This window comes from Pelodiscus sinensis, chromosome 15 (assembly GCF_049634645.1).
Source record: "Pelodiscus sinensis isolate JC-2024 chromosome 15, ASM4963464v1, whole genome shotgun sequence".
NCBI lineage: Eukaryota > Metazoa > Chordata > Testudines > Trionychidae > Pelodiscus > Pelodiscus sinensis.
In genome coordinates, this window is record NC_134725.1 from 30,666,499 (window position 1) to 30,684,069 (window position 17,571).

The following is a 17,571-nucleotide window of genomic DNA, read 5'->3' on the forward strand; positions in this document are numbered from 1 at the left end:
TTCCCATTCTGTATGTATGAAACTGATTGTTCCTTCCTAAGTGGAGCACTTTGCATTTATCTTTATTAAACTTCATCCTGGTTACCTCAGACCATCATCCATCAGTTTAAATGCAACAGCAGAATTAAATTATTCTCTAGTAAGCTGGGCTGTTTGTACCATACAGCATCTCTGTAATGAAAAAAACTCAGAGGCTAAGAGTCATGGGGAGAAGAGGGGGAAAATAAGCCACTTCCTCAGGAAACACCTAGAACAACAGTTCTCAAAAAAAACTATAGAAACCGCCTCTCTTTTTTATAAAAAATATTTTACCTTTGCCTCCTCAACATTCTGATTGCTTTATTTATTTTTCTTGAGATGCAGCCCAACATTTTTAGCTAAGAGCTAAAAGGGCAGTAAGTAGAATTCTGACATTGACATAAAATAATGCATACACCTGCTGACTGGCCTGTGAAGAATGAGAATTATTTGGGCTAACAAGAAGTAAGAAAACTAAAATACACTAATAAAGAATGGTAGTTAAAAAAACCTGCAGCCATTGAAAAATGCATATAAAATTGCACAAGACCTTTGAATGACCTTTCTAATTTGACAGCATCTTAAAAAAATTTTTTTAGCCAGCTCTGATTAGTGACTGGAAAATTCAGACACATTTCAAGTTTTTGCCTGTTAAACTGTCTGTTGAAAAATCTTGAGCTAACAGAATATTGTCTCCAGCTGAGAGCAATACTGGACTCTCACCCTTTGTGGATTGGGCCAAAAGAGGGGTCCGTGATACCCTTCTGATGGATTACACTGTTAGGACCCAGGCTTCATTCGTTTTTCACCTTTGTTGTTGTTTGTTTGGTTTTTGAACTTGACTCCATTTTGGACAATGAAATGAGACTTGTACATACATGGGTGGCTGGTGAAGGCTTAGCTGGGGAAGACAGGCCCTAGCCCTACCCCTCCTATCCGAGATCCTATCCTTTCAGAAATCTCTCTTGTGGCCAGGGTGCCGGTGGCCCCAATCCTCGTGGGTGGCCAGGGAGCCAAGCTGCCATGCCACAGCCCTCCTGAGTGGCCAGGGAACCAGGCTTCCCAGTCACGGCCACAGCCCTTCTGGGCAGCTGGGAAGCATAGGCAGTTTTGGGAAGGCAATGCCTTCCCTTGCCTACATTACCCTTCACCCATGTGTGTATGATTATTTTGCAGGTGTCATCTAGAGCAAACAAGGGCCACAGCGATCAATGAGATAGAAAGAGTCCCTGTTCCAAAGAGCAAGTGAGTATTTAATGTCTCTCTTAGGGCTTGTGTGCACTACGAGACGAGGTCAAACTTATTAAGGTTGATTTTTTTTTTAGCACCCAATTTTATAAAGTCAAAGGAGCATGTCTCCACAGTGTACAAGAATTCAACATAGTCAGAAGTAGCACGCCTACCACTGACTTTGAGTATCCTACATTTTCTGCCACCCCTTTCCATTCTGGGTTATTCTTCCAGTGCACACTGACACCAAAAGTGCAGCGGGTGGTTCTGGGTGTATGTCATCAGTGTCCCATAATGCACTTATCTCCTCTGTCCACTCCCAGCTTGAAGGCAACGGTAAACAGTCTTGTTGCATCCTTTTCTTCCCTGGTTACCTGTGCAGATGCCATAGCAGGGTAAGTGTAAACTCAGGCTCCAGAGCCAGGGAAGCAAGTAAGCAGGTGCCTCTGACATCATGCTTCAGATTAGTCATGTGCCTTTGGGTGTTCCTGAATAAGGATGGAGCATTTATTAATCTTCAAAGCATTTGTGAGGACAGAACACTCCTGACCCCAAATGCAAACAGTACCAAGAAATACTGGTGCTATGATCCACCCCATAAAAACAATGTGCACTCATGTTCAAGGCAGGCTGCCTAACACAGCAACACTTATGTGTTTTTTATGAGAAGACCTTTACATATGATGCCCCATGCCCATTGCTTTGATAAATCTCTAGATACACTCTGAGGGCACATCTACACTTGCTTTCACTTTTGAAAGATATGCAAATTTGGGGCGAATTTGCATATCTTCTTCCGATCATTTTTTTGAAAAGTTCTTTTGAAAAAGAAAGTAGTCTAGACACAGTTCTTTCAAGAAAAAAACCCTTTTTCAAAAGAATTGTGTAAACCTCATTTTTTTTAGGAAGAACAGTTCTTTCAAAAAAGGGTTTTTTTCTCGAAAGAACCACGTCTAGACTACTATTTTTTTCGAAAGAACCTCTTTCAAAAAAGTGATTGGAAGAAGATATGCAAATTTGTGCCGAATTTCCATATCTTCTTTCAAAAGTGAAAGCAAGTCTAGACATGCCCTGAGGGTTTAGCAGGGCCACTTTCTTTTTTTAAAGCAGTGGTCTGGCTCTTCATAGCAGCAGGAATCAGTGAGTTGGCACAGGCATGCTCATTCACTCCTCGCCAGGACAAAGCACCCATTGCTTCCAAGAAGGGAGGAGTGAATGAAAATGGAGTGAGGTGTGTACAATTTGACCCACTGATGTCATTTGGGTTCTCTTCACTACAGGGCCTCATCCTGGTGACACAGTTTCCTTGTTCTGAAGAGGCCAGGTCTGGTGAGGTGTTATGCAGCTTTCAGCAGCTAGATGGCACTACACAGGATTCCTGAAATCATGACAGACAATCCTCCAGAGGCCTGGGCTCCTAGGAGCAGGCAGAAGGTGAGCCCCAGATCCTTTAAATTGCTGCTGGAGGGCTGCTCTGAGGGGAGAGTGTGTGGTGCAGAGGGCTGGCTTCCCTGGTCCCACCCCTTCTGCCTGAGGCCCCGTCCCTACCAGGAACATGGAAGCACAGCCCCTGCCAGCTACCCTGCCTAGGAGAAAAAGTATATACAGGGCCTTGCTTTAGATTAGAGTTGCCAGGTGTCCGGTTTTGAACTGGACAGTCTGATATTTGAGGTTTCTGTCTGGGAAATAAATTGAGAAAATACCGTATATATAAATGTCTGGTATTTTCTAATTAAGTAAGTTTTATTATTATGAGTATCAGTACGTAGCTGCGTACTGCCTAGCTGGCAGACACGTTCACACTGCGTGAGCGTGTCTACCAACCAGGCAATATGCAACTATTCAGTAGAGAGGAGGTGGGCGGGGTCAGGGCGCTGGGGCGGGATGGAAAACTTAAAAGAAATTCTGTTTTCTCCAAATTTCAGTTGTGTTGACATTACCCCCCAGATGCCTCCCGAGTACCCCTAAGGCTGCTCGTACCACTGGTTGAGAAACACTGTTCTAGACCTTTAATAATTTGTGTTGCTCTTCTCTGGACCTTCTCCAATTTCTCCACATCTTTCCTGAAATGTGGTGCCCAGAACGGGACACAATACTCCAAATGAGGCCTAATCAGCACAGAGTAGAGTGGAAAAATGACTTTTCGTGTCCTTTTCACAACACTCCTGTTAATACATTCTACAATTGTATTTGCTTTTTTTGCAACAGTGTCACACTTTTGACTCATATTTAGCTTATGGTCTACTAGATCCCTTTCTGCAATTCTCCTTCCTAGACAGACGCTTCCCATTCTGCATGTGTGAAACTTGATTGTTCCTTCCTAAGCGGAGTATTTTGCATTTGTCCTTATTAAATTTCACCCCCTTTCTCCACTGCCAGAATGAGTGGGGGGCAGCAATGAACCCCTACTGCCACTGTGCCTGGCCCACATAATTTCCCTGATCCCTTCCATCGATGATTCCTTTAGCAGGGACCCCCACAAGTGTGCAGTTTGGGGCAACTGCCCCAAACCATCCTATGGACAGGATGGCTCTGTCAGCAAGTTTTGGGTTCATTGGTTCACTAGAAATCATTCTTTGCTTACAAGATAAAGCCACGGCTAAATCAGGAGCTATCAGGCCTTTCCTGCATTCCTTACCCCAGATGAAGTTAGGGATGTAAAAAGTTAACCAGTTAAGTAGTTAACCTTGTCCTTAACGAATGAGGCTTACCAGTTTCTGTAAACACCTCCCCTCTCTCCCGAGCAGCCAGGGGCAGCCCATGACTATAAGCGGACTTGGATGCTGCCTAGAGTGCCGCCTTCAACGGGGTGCCGTCACAGGGCGCCTGGGGAGCCTGATGATGATGTCACAGGGCACCTGACGATGATGTCAGTCCATTGACGTCCCTGCAGGCGAGGGCGCCGATTGCGCGTTCCTCCTGGGGTGCCAGCTGCTGCAGCCCATCTCAGGCCACTCCTGCGAGCAGCCCGTATCCATGGCAGACCTGGTCACCTCCTTCCCCCCTCCTTCCTTTTTGCTCCATCCCTCCCTCCTTGCAGGTAACACTCTGGCTTCCCAGGAGTACGGGTGGCAGGGCTCCGGGGGAGCTGGCTACAGATCCTGCAGCAAAGCCTACTTGGGACTAGGGCTGGCAGCCCTTGCCATACTGACTTCCAGAGAAGTTTCACTGCATGCTCTGCAATATAAACCTTATTTAAGCTTTATACTGCAGAGCCCACAGTGTGTGTAACTGTGTAATCACTATGATTTGTGTGTATATGTGTCTCCTCGTCCCCTACCACCCTGCAAGTGGTGTGCTTGCATATTACCCCCTCCCTGGACAACACCATGCAAATCCAGACTGGAGATCCGATTATTACCTGTTCAAATTTGCATTGTGGGCTGCAGGATCGGGTCTCCAGCCTGGATTTGCATAAGTGCCTTTCAACATGTGGGTAATTTGCAAGTGCACCATTTGCAGAGGAAATTCCTTGGCTGTAATGAATCCACACATTCATGCACCACATTCAGTGACATGCATGAGGATGTCCCTGGCAGAGTGAGACAAGAATATGGAGACTCTGGCATTCAGAGAGGGAACCCTCCTGGGATAATGCTGCCTCATTTCTGTTTCACAAAACAGCATAATATGCACAGGGATGGGAAAATGTGGGCCAACTTAGGGGCTCTATTCTGGGAAGCAGAGACTCTGGGGATCATGGGGCATAAGCAGCTGAATATGAACTTCCAGGGCAATGCTGTGGCCAAAAGAGCTAATCTGAACCTGGGATATATAACGAGGGGAATCCTGAACAGGAGCAGAGAGGTTATTTGATCTCTGTTTTTGGCAGTGGCACAACTGCTGTTGGAATCCTGTTTCCCGTTCTGGAACCAACAATTCAAGAAGGATGTAGCAAAAACTGAGTACAGGATCTTTCAAAAAAGGGTTGTTTTTCGAAAGAACCGTGTCTAGACGGTAGTTTCACTTTCGAAAAGCCCTTTTTCGAACAAACGTGTGGCCGCCATTATACAAATGAAGTGCAGGAAATTCAAATCCCGGCTTCATTTGCAATTTCGATCTGTCTAATTTACATGTCCAGACATGCCCTCAAAGAGCTGCTCTAGGAATTATTTCAGGGCAGTTGCATGAACTGAGTTATGCAGGTAGCCAGACAATCTGATCGCCATGGCCCCTTTTGCCCTTGGCAGGCCCACCAAGAGGGAGGGTCAAAGGGGATAGTTGCCCCAGTGCCCAGCAATTCAAAGGGGTTCAGGACTCCCAGCCGCTGCCAATACTGCAGCAGTGATGGCGGCTGGAGCCTCCGGCCGGTTAATTTGCCTCCGGAGTCTGGCACTACATGCTCTGTGTGGCTCTGAGGGCTGGCTGCTCCAGCCCTGGCTCTTCTGGCCTCAGCCCCCTGGGGTGCAAAGTTAGGCCCCTCACACACATTGCCCAGAGGGTTGCAGAAGTTGTCAGCCCTCCAGCCCTCGGAATCTATGAACAGCCACCAGCAAGAGTGAATGAGACACAACTTCTTCCCTCCCTGGGTTCTCATTATGGGCTACAAGAAGATAGCTGGGCTATGTCTACACTTGCGGCTTCTTGCGCAAGTATGGCCGTTCTTGCGCAAGAATCCGCAGAGCGTCCACACTGCCCGCCCGCTCTTGCGCAAGGAAATTTACAGTACGGCGTGGTAAGAGAGGGCTTCTTGTGCAAGAGCTACACTCTCTTCTAACAGGTGTAAGCCCTCTTGCGCAGGAGGGCAGTGTGGACACTCCAGTAGGGATTTCTTGCGCAAGAAAGCCCTATGGCTAAAATGGCCATCAGAGCTTTCTTGCGTAAGAGAGTGTCCACATTGCCATGAGCTCTCTTGCGCAAAAGTACAGCTCGCACATGGCAGTGTGGACATTTTCTTGTGCAAGACATCTTGCACAAGAACTCTTGCGCAAGATGTTCTTGCGCAAGAGGTTGCCAGTGTAGACATAGTCCTGGTGTTTTCCCAGGACCCAGGCAGGCAGAGAAGGTGATGCTGGTGTTACCACAAAAGAATAAACCTTGCACAGATGGAGCTGAAGATAGACTTGCTTGCTGCCTGGGTGAGTCTGGGTTTTGTTCAAATTCACTAGTTTTGAATTGGGTCCTAAAGTTGGTTATTGCCAGATGTTAAGGATGATTAGGACCTGTTATCCTGCTGCTGGAACTTGCTACAAACCAGTCACTCAGCAAGGGGTGGCAGCTATTGTAAACCTGCTGCAAGCTGTGTGTGTCTCTCTTATTCTGATGCAGACACTGGGCTGCCTACAAGTGGGTATATTAAGCGGGAGGGGAGGTAAGCATTGCTCAAAGAAGAGGTGGGGGTTGTAACTAGCAACAGTGAGTTTCTATTGACTTAAGGGAAACTTAGGCTGCAGAGTTCAGAAACAATTTCCTCCCAAGTGGTGTCTAATGGACTGTGGAGTATAGTTAGTGGCAGGCCCCTCTCCTGGGTCGTTTAAAAATGGACCATGTGGTGTAGTAGCGAATGTATCCTTAAGGGAGCTGTTCTGCGCAGGCATGGGTGAACATGATGGTTAGTGGACCTCTTCCAGTTCTGACTGCTGTGGTTCAAAGTAGCTTTTGTCAGCAGGGCAGCCATCCCAGTTGTCTCCAGATTAAAGTACATGTGTACAGAGAGAGCTTGAATAATGAGCATGTGGGAAATATTGAACTGAATCAGCCCAGTAGCCCATGTCCTGCAGTGACCAGTACTACATGCTTGAGAGGAAGCAAACTGCAAAGCAAGCCTGTTGTGAGGGTATATGCCTGAGCCTGGTTCTGTGTGGGAGTCCTGCAGTGTGCTGAAGGCCCTCAGCTATCAGCAGAAAAGTCTGAGTGTCTTACAGGATTGGCCCCAGAGAAGGATAATACAATATTGATGTATCCATGGAGCTGAGCCACAATGCTGATAAAGTCAAAATCCTTCCAGAGCATGAAGCGATTGATGAAAATTGAGTGACCGTTACCAGGTAGGATTGTTGTCTCTGTGCATCGGAGATTAAAGAGAGTGCATATAAAAACCGGCTCCAACAAGTTTATTCACTCAGGAATTAGCATTTTTATCAGCATTTGCTCAGAAGGCACTTGATCTAACAAGGAAATCCCTGGCAAGTAAACCCAGATGCTAAGCTGACACATGAGTCATGGGCCTGGTCTTATTAACTTCAAGAATAAACAGTGCAGAATTACTTTGTGAGTAAGAACTACTTTTCTGAGTAACAACTGCAGCTTGGTCCTTGAGAATAGGGCACTATAGCTGCTTTGTCTGGCTGGCATATTCCTGGACTGGGCTGTGGCATTAGGTGCAAAGGCAAAATCCCTCACTCACCTGTGATTTGCCAATATCTTGGCATGATGCCTTCCCTAGAAGGTCTTGCCCGGTGTGGGCCAGAGCCCACAGAAGTCAAGGAGATGCTTTCCATTGACTTCATGGGCTGATTTCTGGCAGAGCTAGCTGGATTTAGGGTGGCCCTCCTATGCTGCAGGGGATAGGGTAGGGATGTAATGGTGTGGTCAATTAACCAATTAACCAGTAAGCAAAAGCTTATAAGTTAATGCTATAGACTATACGCATTCCTTCCCCTTACAAGTACATTTTTTAGCAGGCTGGCCAGCAGCCCGGCTCAATCCTGGCTCGTGCCAGGTCTGGACCTACCTCCGCTGCAGCTCTGCACTTAAAGGCTGTGTCTAGACTGGCAAGTTTTTCCGCAAAATTACCTGCTTTTGCGGAAAAACTTGCCAGCTGTCTACCCTGGCCGCTTGAATTTCTGCAAAAGCACTGACGATCTCATGTAAGATTGTCAGTACTTTTGCGGAAATACTATGCTGCTCCCGTTCGGGCAAAAGTCTTTTTCCGAAAAACTTTTGCGCAAAAGGGCCAGTGTAGACAGCAGAGATTTGTTTTCTGCAAAAAAGCCCCGATCGCAAAAATGGCGATGGGGGCTTTTTTGCGGAAAAGCGCATCTAGATTGGCCACGGATGCTTTTCCGCAAAAAGTGCTTTTGCGGAAAAGCGTCCTGCCAATCTAGACACTCTGTTCCGAAAATACTTTTAACGGAAAACTTTTCCGTTAAAAGCATTTCCGGAAAATCATGCCAGTCTAGACGTAGCCAAAGTGTATTAGGAGCTAGGAGGGTAGGCAGTCCAGTTCAGTTCTGGCTTGCACTGGGTCCTGGAGCTCAGCCCCCTCCCAGACAGGGGCTGCTGCCACCTCCATTGCTTCCTCTGTAACAGAGGTCCTCAAGGGGAGCTGTTTCTTAAATTGGCTCCCCTCATGGACCAGCTCCCACCTGGCACCTTGCGCCGCTGCCTCTGATACAGAGGCAGCAGCGTGAAGTGGCAGAGGCTCCTTGGGAGTGGGGTTGGAGCGCACTGGCTGCCAGCCCCGCCCCTGGAACTATACAGTAATCGAGTAACTAGTAAGAATTCATGCATTGACTATTCAATTAACCGATATTTAACATCCCTAGTGGAGAGCAGAACTGCAATAGTACGATCCACCAGAACACCCACTATGCTAGGGAATGTGCCTGGAGGTGCACTCACAAGCAAACCAGAACTGGCAGGTCTCCTGTGGGGGAGCTAAGCTGAAGGGGGGACTAGAGCAGGGAGAAGTAGTAAGAAAGTGAGCAGTCATATTTGCTTCAGGCTCTTGAACTATGACAAATAAAATCCCTGGGAGCATGTCAGTTATCTTGGGAAAAGCAATATGCCAGGCTTAGAAAGCTGATATTTTCTCAGTTGGGATGGCCTTTGGGAACAATGGAGCTACTGTAGCTTTTTGACAGTGGAGCTTGTACTCGGTGCCGGAATGTGCAGCGTTCGCCTAGGTCAGAGTTGGGGCCCGAATCCAAATGCCACGGGCTGCTGGCTGGCTGCAGAGTCCACTCTGCAGTTCAGGCCCCTCCGCTGCTGTTACAAATGCAAAGCTCAGAGCAGATTTCTCGCCTGCATTGCGTAGCCTCAGCACCTATGTGAACAAAACCAGGGCCCGAGTGGGGTGGATTGGGGCTGATTCACAGGCTGGCAGCAAAGCCGGCAGTCAGCTGAGAGCTTGCGTGTTGTGCAGTAATTTCTGTGGGTTGCTTCTATGGCCTGAGTGGGAGGGCCTTTCTGTTCCCTTCCCCCATAAACCCTCTTTATATCTGTCTAGCTCAGTGGTCACCAACCAGTCGATCGGGATCTACTGGTAGATCTTGGAGCCTCTGACAGGTGACCTTGAGTGGTTTGGCCAAGAGGCTACCAAGTGCTGGCACTTCAGCTGCTCCTCTCCCCTCTGCTGCTGCCCATCTCCTGCCCTTGGCCTTGGAGCTGCCTCCTCCTGCCAGGAGTCTCCTACTTGCAGTTCAGGGCAAGGAAGGGAGGGGGGGCTGCTGCTGTAAGGGTGTCCCCTCCTACCCTGTATTCTGTCTCCACAACAGAGGGCACAACAGGGGTTTACTGGCTGCTTTTGAGAGTGATACAGGACCAGGGCAGGGGCAAGCCTGTCTTAGCCCCGCTGCACCCTAGCCAGGAGCCACTTGTGGTAAGCAGTGTCCAGATGGAGCCAGCTCCGAATCCCTGCCTCAGTTATGTACTCCCCTATACTCTAAGCCCCTGCTCTAGTCCTGAGCCCCCAGGATCCAAACTCCCTCCCAGAGCTTGCACCCCAGTTCCCTGAACCCCCTCCTGCACCCCAGGTCCCTGCCCTAGGCTTAGCTCAGAGCCCTGCTATCACTCCAAATCCTTTAGCCCAAGTCCAGGTCCTATGCCTCAACTCTCTGCTCCTGCCTGGTGAAAGGGAAGGTGAATGGGGGAGGGAGGGAGGATGGAGTGAGCAGAGGCAGGGCCTCGAAGAAGAGACATGAAGGAGGCTGCACAAGGGTATTTGGGTCTGAAGTAGATCCTGGTAGATTCACATTTAAATTCAAAAAGTGATCTTGTGCTTAAAAAGGTTGGAGACCCCTGGTCTAGCTACTCAGATACTGTACAGGGCTTGGGGTGTGAGCCTCTGTGCTCCCTAAAGCACCTTGGGCAGGTAAAGTCCCTCAGTTATTTTCTCTGTCTTTCCATGGCAGCAATGAGCAACCTGAGCTAGTGAGTGGGCTGCATGAGTGGCCTTCCTTTCTTTCCATCTCCTGGGAAAGGGTGGTTTCACTGACTGCACTTGTGTACTTCAAATTTGCGGAGCACGCCATTCAAACCACAGCAGCGCTTTGGTTGGATGCAGAGCGAGAGTGCAGCTGTCTCAGTCATTGTTAAAAAGAAAAAACAAAACAAAACTGGGGCGCCATAGAGACTAACAAAGAACAGTCAATGTTGTATGCAGTCAGCACATTTCACATGCCCCTGCTTTACATGTGTGTCACTTTAGTCATACCAGTGCGAATTTTACATGGATGGAAATCAGCAGAATCTGGCAACCCTGCACATGGGCAACAGTAAACAAAATGTCTCTCGGGCCACACATGGAACCCTGATGGGCTGCAGGCTCCCTTCAGGCCACAGGTTGCCCATAGGAAAGGCAGTCATTGGAACTGAAATATATGACTCAGTCTCCGTTTCTCATTCTTCAGGTGGAGCCTTTCTTAGTGCCGTTGTGGGAGGGAAGATACAGAAAGCAGCAATTCATGGTTTGGTTCCTTGATGTTTCGGTCTCCAAGCAGCCCAGGCTGCTCCAGTAAATGAGATCATGCTGCTTAAGTTTTCATCACTCCAGCTAGGACTAATGTTTGCTAGAAACGTGGAATAAAGTCACAAAATAAGGCAGTGGTCATAAATAAACCTTTGGAATGGGGAACACAGTAAGCCAGAGAAAACTCCTCTGGCGGAACAAAGCCCTTCTGTAAATGCTGTACATGCTGTTAATGAGCTGAGACTGACATCGACCTGTCAGTGGCCCTACAAGGCGGTTCCTTCTCAGAGGTGTTTTGGGGGATTGGAGTGAATGGCTTCCCAGACGCGGGCACACTGACTAGTGCTGCCCTTCCGAGAGCCCCCCAATCCCCAATGGGGAATGTTTGGGACAAGAGAGAGGCTACTGGTGGGCCCCAGACTGCACAGCCCTGTTAGGCCTTCTCTGCTTTTGAAGCTTGCTCTGCCTTTTACAGAACATGTTTCCTCATCTACCTTAACGATGAAATCATCTTCTCAAAGTGGCTTGTAAAGCACAAATGGTGCAACAGGGGGAGGAGCTGGGACCACACAAGGAGTCTGGAAGGTCTACCAGGGACTCAGGAGACCTGGGTTCTGTGCCCAGTCCAGCCAGCAACCTTCTCAGAGACCTGGGGCATGTCTCTCCCACTCTCAGCATCTGTATTCTCCATCCTGTCCGTGTGGTCTTAAATTTGAACGGGGGAAGAGATGGTTTCTTGCTCTGTGCGTATAGCACAATGGGCCCCCAGTCTCAACTAAGGGCTCCTCACTTACTATTATTTCTATTACAGTAGGAGCACAAACTCGCATGAGTGGTGCTGCTGGCTGCTCATGTGAGAAGGGTTTTGCAAGATCAGGCTCTTATTGCTTGTGAACCTTTAGTGGGAGCAGCGCTGTGAGGCAGCACACCAGTGGTTAGAAGGGGCCCAGACTTTTGGGTTGACAGGCAATGACAAACTGTGCTAGCTGATGTCCTGCCCTTTCCCCAGCTCCAGTGGTCCCAGGCTTGCCAAGCTGAGCCCGCGCATGGGGCAGCTCAGAAAATGGCAAGGCAGAGCTGCCAGAGTGTCACTTTCTGAAGAGCGGGTGCATAGCTCCATCCTGAGTTTCAGGTACCTGAGTGTCTCTCCAGGCCCCTGTGGTACCACTTTGTGCTGGCTCAGATTTGGGAGCGCCTGGATGCTAAGTGGGCGGGCTGCATCTCACATGTGGCCACTCCCTGGAGCCTACCGTGTACATCTCCTTCATGGCCAGGCTGCTGCTGAGAGCCCGAGGACAGCTCCTTCTGCCACAGGAAAGGGAGTCTCCATTTAAAGATGCTCTTCGCAGTAAAAAATCATAACATGCCAGTCTGTCGAAAATGCCCGTATAAGCTGCTGTTTTTTTCAAGGCTGCCGCCATTATGCAAATGAAGTGCAGGATATTTAAATCCCCTCTTCATTTGCACTTTCGTTGTGTCTAATTTACATCCCTATGCCGACAGAGGGGTGTAATTTAGACACACCCTTAGATTCCTCTACTCTCCTTACTACTTTCTTTCCTAGCCAGCGCTGCTGCAAACTAATCTCCCCCTGAGCAAGCCACACTCACAATACTATTCCAATACTAGTAGTAAAAAACCAAGACATTAGAACTAGCTCTACTTGTTCAGCTTGTTGGGGAAGGCATGGCGGGTTGGTGGGAGTGGGGGGAGGAGAGGGAATAGCAGTTAATCTCTTGGCATTGAGCTGCCACTTGATAAGATTTATGTTCCCTGGAAGAAGCCCGCACGTTCGTCAGGTCCATTATGCCTGTAAGAGCTGATGAGGCTTTTTATAGCACAGGAAGAGAGTTAACTGAGTTTCAGAAGCATACAGTTACCAGAGAGTACAGTCTGATCTTATGAATCATGTGTGTGAAGGGGGAGAGGGTGGGATGTGACCATGTCACACCATCTGTCAGCTGTAATCTTTGGGAGATTATTGGGCCTGCTAGATCAACACATTTGCATGTTAGCTGGGCCATGGACAGATGCTGCTTCATCTGTTCCCTCTATGTATCTCCATTAAACAGCCAATATCTGCACCAGGGAAATCTAGTCTGTCGGTGGTAAAGGGCGGTAGCTGTTAGAATAATGCCTGTATTTGTCAATAAAGACAGGATGAGAGATGATGCTTTGGAACATATAGGTGGTGTTCCTGGTTTTTATTGGACCAATTACATGTTTTTGGTGCACTTCAAAATCCTTCCGTTAGTAACTCTGCCTCTGCTGAACAGGCGCAACTTTCAGGAGGGTCCTGCACCAAAGCCAGATGTCATGGATTTAAATCTCCACTTGGGCTATGTCTTTACTACCAGGTTATTTCAAAATAACTCCTGAATAACTACTTCAAAACAAGCTTATTCCTCTTCACAAGCAGGCGTTATTATTTCAAAATAACAGGCTTGGTAATGTGGACACTCACCTTGTTATTTCAAAATAAGGGGAATTATTTCAAAATAACTCACCAATGTGGACATGCCCTTGGTATCCTCATTTGCACCAGTCCAGACTGGGTATAATTTAAAACCAGTTTCATCTGGAGTCCAACACCCTCTTTGCACTGGTCCTGGCGCTGGGCAATGACAAGTCCTGGCGCTGGGCAGTGTGAATTTGGCCCTGCGAATATAAGTCGAGATTTGCAATACCCTCCCTGCAGCCTGCATGGTAAGATGAAGCCAGGTGGTTTGCTGCTTGTGCCAGCGAGTGCTGTCCTTAGAACTTGGGGAGGGGGAAACAGCCCATCACCCTGATGGAATGCTGACTGAGGCTGTTCACAGAAACTATGGCCAGGCAAGGAACATGTGGGAAAATAAAAGAGGAGGTGATGGGGAACCAGATTCCCAGTTTAGCCCGGGGGAAATAGCACCATGGCATTCCACAAAACACAGCCTTTGACCGATGTGATGTCATATGGAGGGTGGTTGCTGTAGCAGTTCCCTATTAAAAGTATTGCAAGGGAGACCTCTCTAAACCCTGAAGAGAGGGGCTGCTTCCAGGTCTGGCTTTCTGAGATCCCCTTAGCTCTTGTGCGTGAAAATTTAGCTGCGTGCTGTGTAGAGTGACAGTGCCTGAATGAAGCCAGGGTGGCAAATAAGGGTTCGCAAGCCAAACTTTGTGATGCTGTGATCAGGGCTTGTGTTGCTTCATTGACAACACCTAGTCAGTGTGGGCAATGACCAGAATGAAAGCTGAGAAGAGAATCTACTATACATTTTAGAGAGTTTGTCCGTTTGATCAAGAACTCCTCCTAAACAGTAAGAGCTATGACGACCACATTCGGTACACATGTTCCTCTTCTCATAATGTAAAGCAGGGTCACAGTTTGGTTGTGCCTCAGCCCTCCCCAAGAGATACCAGCTGGCTGGGGAGTCAGGCAGCCACCCAGGGAGGAGCCAGGGCAATGCAGCACCAGGCCTCCAGGAGGAGCTGCTGTTGTAGCAGCACTAAGGCCCCCCAAACCTCCCAGTCCCCTGCCCTGAGCCCCACACCCTGAATCCTTCATTCCTCCTTGCCCTGAGCCCCCCCACATCTCCCACTCTTCCCTGAGTCCTTCAACTCCCCTTTCTGATTTCTGTACACCCAATCCCTGCCCACAGCCCCCTTACTTCCCAGACCTCTGCCTTGACTCCTGCATCCTTCCAAGACCAGCAACAATGGGTAAACCTTCTAGTGAAATAGAAGAGTGGAACAGGGTGTGTGTGTGTATATACTAATTATAACGAGATAGATGGCTTTGACCAGCCCATGGGTTGACCAACCCAGTTGATGTTTCTGCCGTTCCTCTGTCTAAGAGCCAGTTCCAGATACCACCATTGATACAAGCCCTACCACAGAGGTGGGTTAATAATTTTTGACTGGGGGCCACTTCAGACATTTTTTAAGTGACCCCGGGCCACACGGGAAGGGGCAGGGCCTCAGGTGGAAGGGGCGGAGCCAGGACATTTCTGTGCTTTCCCATCCACAGACTCTGATTGGTCTGGGGCTAGGGGAGCGCACAAAGGCTTTGCCCCCCAGAGAGAACCGCAGTTCCCCTTAGGTGCCTGTGCCCATAGCGGGGGGAGGAGACTTCTCCCCTGATGCTCCCAGGTCAGTCAGGGCCTGGGGAGGGGGAGCACGTGAAGTCTCTTGCTCCCTGCCCCTGCCCTGCACCGGACCGCTGTGCTTAAGAGTCAACCGCCAGCTGAGCAGCAGCTGGAGGTTGACTTTTAAGTGCTGAGTCCCTTGCAGGGCGAAGGGCATTTCACACGCTCCCCAAGCCCTGATTAGCCTGGGGGCGGGAGGAGTGCGCAAAGTCTCCTCCCACCCTGCCCCCCTTCCTGCAAGGAGTGTGCGGTGCTTAGAAGTGCCACACTCCTTGCAGGGTGGGAGGAGACTTCACACACTCTGCCTACCCCAGGCTAATAACTTTGTATTGGGAGATTAATTATGCGAGGGATGGTTGTTTCCTAAAGCAGGAAACTGTGGTGGGCTCTTCATCTGACTGTCCCTTGCTACTGAGGTAAGGTGGTAGAAACTTATGTATTTGAGTCCATGTGGAGCTAAAGGAGTGGCAGGCTGGGTGAACAAGACAATTGAGTAGATGGAAGACTCTGCAGTGCGTGGGCAGAATGCAGTGGGCTCCACCTGCAGCCCACTGACCCGCTGAGCACGTAGAGTCTTGTAGCCCCTTGGGATTTGAGCCTTGGTGGAAGGGGGTGTCGCGTCCCCATTCCACTACTCCCAATGCCCACAGGGCCCCAGCCTCAGGTCTGAGAATCTATCACCTCATCTCCGTCCATGCCAGGTGAGTGCTGGCCATGTGGAAGCTGTTTAGCAAGGGGCTGGGGATGTATCCAGGCATTGGGTGGTGGGATCATCCTGGCAGTACAGTCTGCAGAGAACTAGCGAGCTTTATCCTCTCCTGGAGAAATGTTTTTACAAGGCAAATGGTGCCAATTCAGGGTGCCGGTGTTAGTGAGAGGAGGGGGGCTCTTCCCCCCACAGCAGCACTATGCTGGAACAGCCAGCCCCAAAGAGCCTCAGGCAAATTCAGAAAAGCAGGCCCAGTAGTCACTGTAGGGAGTGCCTCCCTGAATCACCTGGCACTCAAGAGACTATTTCTGCTGCCACAGAGTTTCCACTTTGCGGGGAGTGAAGAATTCACAGGAGCTGCCTGCTTTTTCCTCCAGCGGTGACTCAAGAGCCATCCTGTTCCTGCTGTTAGTTCCTCAGAGGCTTGGTTGTGAGGCTCCCAGGCTGCTCCATGACAGGCACATAACCATAACAGTCAGAATTTCTCCTGAGTGAACCAATTTGCTCACCCCCATTTCACCCATGGACTGCAGGCTGTGGCCTGCGGAACTTTCCAGCCAATCACTGTCCAGCACCTATGATGAGCAGGGCACCTGCCAAATGAAATTAAGAGGGGGGGGGGGGGGGAGTGTGCAAAGCCCAGCTTTGCTCCTATGTGTCCCAGTTTTATATCCCAGCTGTCCTCTAGTAATGAATCTTCTACAGCTGTCTGCAGGATTTCCCTTCCTTCCAGCCATCTAGCTCAGTGTAAACAGGCTCATTGAAAACTGCACTGGGCAAATTCTAGTGAATACACTATAGGGAAGAGACTTTTTTTGGCATCAGTGAGTGAGGCATTTCCCCCATCTCCTTTCCATTCCTGGCTTCTGCAGCAGAATCTTGTGAATGCCCTTAAGCCATGGTGCAGTTACCCAGCCATCCAAAACAGACAGTTTAGTTTATTCCTCTGCATCTGCAGAGTAACACAGTAGGTTTAGCCAGTAGCTGAGTTCAAGACTGCTATAAATAGTTCCCTGCCTTGTCTGGGGAGTTACCCATTTATAACAGTTTTCTTCCTTGTCGACAGCCTTTTTCACATTTGGCAGCAGCAGTAGCTCTGTGTGGACCATCCCTGCAGAACTTCACTTGTAAGCCCTCCCTCTGCCCATAGTACCTAACAAAGCATTACTAACGTTTTCTGCATGGAGGGGAGGGAGCTTCAAGGAGTGGCTCCCGCCGCAGTCTGTAGTTGTACAGTTTGTGTCTGTAACTTAAGTTTGGCTTCTGGCCTTCCAGATACCAAAGTTTCAAGTGCTTCTTACATCCTTTTGGTGTACCCGCTGGACTTGTTGCATTATACATGGCTGCACCTATAGCACTATGCTCTGAAAAATCTGTCTGGCACCAATGTGGGAAAGGTCCAAGATTTAAAAAAAAAAATGAGATTAATACAATGTGAGCTGCTTCAAACTCTCAGAGCATTTCCCAAACTGGAATTAACCCTCACAACACCCTTTCAGGGTAGACCTGGGCCTCCTAAGTTCTTCTATCTCCCCTTCCCTGTCAGACACAATAATACAGACCGTTTTAAAATTATGAAATGCAGCCATTTCTGGGGGAGAGCACAGCAGCTGTTCAATAGCGTAAGTGCCCAACAGCTTAGAACAGGAAGTGAAGAATAACATTGTGTCTATTTGAAGGGGGAGTTTAGGAAGGTTGAGTGTAATTACAGCCATTTGGGATTTGGCCAGGACAGTGCCTAAACTTGTCAGCTTTTAAATCAATTGCTATGAATTAATCACTGGGCTGTATTAGCTGAAAATGTGCCCATCATCATGAGCCCTAGATACTTAAGACTTTGCAATCTGTCCCTTTTCTTT

The 17,571-nt window shown here is 48.8% G+C and overlaps 1 long non-coding RNA gene across 4 annotated transcripts in view; it reads left to right on the forward strand.

Moving 5' to 3' along the window:
- LOC142818505 (uncharacterized) overlaps positions 1-17,571 on the forward strand; it is a 55,096-nt gene that overhangs the window by 20,951 nt on the left and 16,574 nt on the right. For 3 of the 4 annotated variants that reach the window (XR_012896002.1, XR_012896004.1, XR_012896001.1), the window contains exons 2-3: positions 1,195-1,263; positions 2,529-2,682. This is a non-coding gene — a long non-coding RNA (uncharacterized LOC142818505). Of the gene's footprint in view, positions 1-1,194; positions 1,264-2,528; positions 2,683-6,233; positions 6,327-17,571 lie in introns of all 4 variants that reach the window. The other variant, XR_012896003.1, reaches the window with a different exon arrangement.